We start from the raw sequence: 4,713 nt of genomic DNA, 5'->3' as shown, positions 1-4,713 counted from the left end.
CCTATCTTCTGGCGTGGATGCTTTGCCCCAGAGTTTGGTGTCATCGGCGAACTTGGCCAGTCCGCTTCTGACTCCAGTGTGCACATCATTAATAAAGATGTTGACCAATAGGGGTCCAAGGAAAGCACCTTGGGGGACCCCACTGGTCACAGGATATCATGATGAGTGACTTCCATCTATTACTACCCTTGGGGTCCGCCAACGGAGCCAATTTCCCATCCAGAGGATCATGGTGGACCCAAGGCTACAATTGGCCAGTTTCGCCAAAAGGTGACCGTGGGATACCAGATTGAAGGTTTTTTTGAAGTCCAGATATATGACATCAATCTCTTCTTCCTTGTCCAGGTGATAGGTCACCTGGTCATAGAAGGAAATGAGATTGGTCAAGCAAGACTTACCCACAACAAACCCGTGCTGGCTATTCCTCAGGATGTTGGTGTCGGCCAGTCCATTAAGAATGGCCTCTTTAATAAACTTTTCTAAGATCTTCCGCAGGATAGAAGTCAGGTGGATGGGCCTATAGTTAGCTGACTTGAAGGCATCCAGCCTCTCAAGGTGTTCCTTCACGAGGTCAGCATTAATGGAGGGCAGGGGATCTCCATCACCCGGACCTCCCTGTCCCATAGCAGGCATGGGCGTCCCATGGGACTGATGAAAGACCGACTTAAAGTACCCATTTAATAGTTTGGCTTTTTCCTGGGCGTCAGTTGTCAGCTGTCCCATCTGGTTCAGCAGGAGTCCAATGTTGCCCTTGTTTTTCATCCAGCTCCCCACGTATCTGAAAAAGGACTTTTTATTGTCCTTGAAGCTTGTTGGAGTTCAGTTGCAGCCTTGGCTTTCCTGGTTTGCTCCCTTGTTATCAGGTGTAACCCGGGAAGTGGAGCTACCTGCCAGCTGCAGCCAATTATGGATCCCTGCAGTCTCTGCCTTGGAGCCCTCCTTCCTAGAGTGTGGAGCATCTCCCTACAGAAGGATACCTGGAGCCTTGAAACCTTCAAGCAGACAACACTCGGTACTTAACTATGTATAATTTATTTACTTAGGGAGAAAGGGGGAGGCACAAAAGACCATAAAAATCAATACATACACACCAAAAAAGATACTAATGACTGTTTATATACTAACTAGTAGGAGTGTGTGAAACGGGACATATTCAATTTGGATTCAGCCCAAATTGAGGACAGTGATTTGTTGATTCGTATCATTGCCCCAATTCATTTCAGCCAAATCTGAATCTGAAGATTCAATACTGATTCAGAGAATCAGCAATTCGACCAGAGACACAGCTTTAAATGTTTTTTCTACATACCCCAAAGTACCAGTGGCAGCTCATGAACGCTGAGATGCTGAGACAGATAGAGCATCCCAGGGAAGCATGGGGAGGAGGGACCCCATGTGCTCAGCAGTGAGCCCAGAAGTGGACCAGAAGTATTTCCAGTCCATTTCCAGGTCTGCCGCCAAATGCATGGGGGACCCATCTCCCCTGCCCCACTCCCAGCTCAGCAATTGGCCCCAGGGGGGACCCCAGTTCCCCCCCCAGAACCTGAAGGCAGCAGTCACTGAGCTGGGGGGGAGGGTCCATTGCCGTGCGTGCTGGGGACCACCCTCCCCATACTCCCATGGGACACTCCATCCACCCCACCATCTCAGCATTCATGAGCCATCTGGTACCTTGAGGTATGTAGAAAAAACGTATATGTCCAAATCATTGAATCTCTCCAAATCAAGTCAGTCTTCCAATTCGATTTGGAGAGATTAATGAGTCTCCTGATTCAATTTGGATTCAGAGATTCGGCTGCCGAATCAGGCTGAATCTCCAGTGAATTGAATCGGTGACCAAAGCTTCACACAGCCTGCCTCTAGCCTCTAATCATGTGTGTGGCCCTCCTTTGGGCACTCTCAAGCTTCTCCATATCCTTCCTGAAGTTCAGCACCCAGAACTATACACAGTACTCCAGCTGCAGTCTCACCAAGGCCGAGCAGAGCAGGGGGATCACATCCTTGGCCTTGTTTAAGATGCCTCTGTAGATGCATGCCAGCGTTTGGTTAGCTCTGCCACCTATGGCATGACATTGGTGCCTCATGTTGATTTTGCTGTCTATCACAACATGCAGGTCTCATTCAGATGTGGTGCTAGCAAGCTTCCGAGCCTGTAAGCATGTGGATTATTTCTCCCCACATTTCCCAAAGAAGCAGCTAGAATCTGAGCTGGCACTTGGGCAGAGCCCTGTCTACTATCATGCCTTCTCAGTATAGGGGCCCACATCTTGCTTGAACAGGGACTTGAACCCTGGACCCTCAGATTAAAAGCCTGGTGGGTTTCCAACTAAGCTATTCAGACACACATGGCTCAAGAAACCCCATTTCCAGTCTGATTCCCAGGGCCCACACCAGTCTTGAACTCACCATGACCCCAGGCCAAGCTCAGCATACAAGGGTCTGAGCCGCACAACAACTCCAGCTCCCAAGCAATCCGCATTGCAAATCCCGTTTGTGAAGAGTGCTGAGCTTGGCCGGGGAGATGGTGAGTTAAAGCCTAGGGTGCAGGCCCTGGGAATGAGTTTGGAAATTGGCCACTGATGTTATATATGCCTGGATAGCTCAGTTGGTAGAGCATCAGACTTTTAATCTGAGGGTCCAGGGTTCAAGTCCCTGTTCAGGCAAAGTAATGTGAGCTTATGTTCCTCTGTGAAGGCACAAGAGTGGACTGGGGTAGTCCTAAGCACTGGTTCAGATTGAGGAGTCTGTGAGCTGCCTTTTTGGGTTCAAGTTCCCCCCCAAAAGAATACAAAATATTCTTTTTTAATGTGGAGAAATGTCAAGTGCTTTATGTGGGGAGAAAAAATCCACAACACACAGGCTCAACACACAGGTGCTACATTTGCTAGCACCACATCTGAATGAGACCCGGGTGTCATGATAGACAAAAAATTAACATGAGCCACCAATGCAACGCCATGGCTGGCAGAGCGAATCAAACACTGGTGTGCATCTAGTGAGCATCTCAAGCAAGGCTAAGGCTGTCATTCTCCCTCTCTACTCAGCCTTGGTGAGACCGCAGCTGGACTTCTATATCCAGTTCTGGGCACTGCACTTCAGAAAGGATGTGGAGAAGCTTGAGTATTGGGCATTGCTTTACTACTCAGTGTTTCAGGTGTCACGGTTTAGAACCAGCTGCTCTTATGCAACTGGACCTAGTGTTGAACTTCAGGATTTTCTCCCAGCCTGGAGACCTCCTCCCTGTGGCAGAAGGCCACCTCTGTTTCTCCCCCAAAACTCTGCTCTGTGACAATTTGGTTAGGATGGGACCAGCAGAGGATACACACCTTACCCTATCTCTTTAGGTAACCTGATCTGGATACTTTCTTGAGGGAGGGGGGAAACCTGCTCCCTCTGCCTTTGTGACTGGTATCACATTCAGGGATTTGGCCATAGACTAAACAAGCAGCTGACACTGCAAACTCCAGCTGGTAAATCTGTTGGGTTTGGGGGAGGGGAGAGGAAGGGACACGGAGGAGGGAGGGATTGGGGATGGGGCTGGGACAAGCTGCCCAGCCGGGGCAGGGGGTGTGGGATGTGGGCGCAGCAGTGCTCAGAGTGGGAGCTATGCCCTGCTGCCACTTGTCCAGCTGGGGCAAGTGAGCAGGGGGCATGGGATGCGAGCGTGGCTTACTCAGGGTGGAAGGGGGCAAGTGGCAGCAGAGCATAGCCCTGGCTTCCAGCACTGGCACACCCACACCCCACACCTATGCCAGCTCGCAAGCGGTGGCATGCCCACCCTGCCACACCAGCTGGGCAGTTTGTCCCAGCCCCAGTCCCTCCCTCCCCCAACCCCAACAGACTTACTACTGCAAGCAGCTGTGTCAGCTGCCTGTTTAGTCTATGGCTGAATTTCCGAAGCAGCGCCAAATATTCAGGATCTGATTTGGCTGAATTGAATTGGGACAGTGATTTGAATCTCTGAATTGAATCACTGTCCTCTGAATCCACCGAATACAAAGCAATTACTTGACACTTCGCACAGCCCTAACAGACATTACACATAAACTGGTTTAAGTGATCAGAACCTGGTTTCAACCTGTAACAGAACAGACATTCGGTGCACATAAACCAGTTTCAAAATGGCCAAAACTGGTTTGACATAAATCTAGTTGAATGTAGTACTATCAGACTTAACTGATTTGGCTCAAACCGGTTTATCCAATGTCTGTCCAGGACCCTGGTTTACCTTAAACCACAGTCCCCCAGCATCCCAGCAAGCTTTCTGGGCTGGGCTCTCTGCTCCAGCCCAGCAGGGTTGGCCCTGCCCCTCTGCTCCCCAGTTGGAGCAGGGACAGGCAGGGGCTGGGGGCTGGCCAGAGAGGGGTTTAATTCCCCCATCCCTGTCCTACCGACACTCCCACCACCCTGCTGCAGCAGCAATCCAGCATGGCCCCTGAGGAAGAGGGCAGGGAGGAGGGTTATCCCCGCTCTGCTCCCAGAGGTCTGCAGTCAGGTCTGCCTGCCCCGACCACTACCACTGCCGCTCGCTTCCTGCTTTGGGCAAGGGATAGAATATGCCCCCTCCTGTCCCCTCGTCCAGATACCAGAAGGAAAGGGAATAACCCCCATCCCTGCCCCCTCCCAAGGGGCCCTGCCAACTAATGTCTGGCCACACCCCTGCCCCTACGCCTGCCTGGCCGCTGCAGTGGGAGGGGGCAGGGTCCTGGATGG

At 51.2% G+C, this 4,713-nt stretch overlaps 1 non-coding gene across 1 annotated transcript; it reads left to right on the top strand.

Moving 5' to 3' along the window:
- Window positions 1–2,590: 2,590 nt before the first annotated feature.
- TRNAK-UUU (transfer RNA lysine (anticodon UUU)) lies at window positions 2,591–2,663 on the top strand. Its single transcript has one exon. It is a non-coding gene; the product is annotated as a tRNA-Lys (tRNA).
- Window positions 2,664–4,713: the final 2,050 nt, after the last annotated feature.

Source organism: Crocodylus siamensis, chromosome 3, assembly GCF_052110815.1.
Source record: "Crocodylus siamensis isolate JL-2025a chromosome 3, ASM5211081v1, whole genome shotgun sequence".
Taxonomy (NCBI): Eukaryota; Metazoa; Chordata; order Crocodylia; family Crocodylidae; genus Crocodylus; species Crocodylus siamensis.
This window is presented reverse-complemented; position numbering and strand designations above follow the sequence as displayed.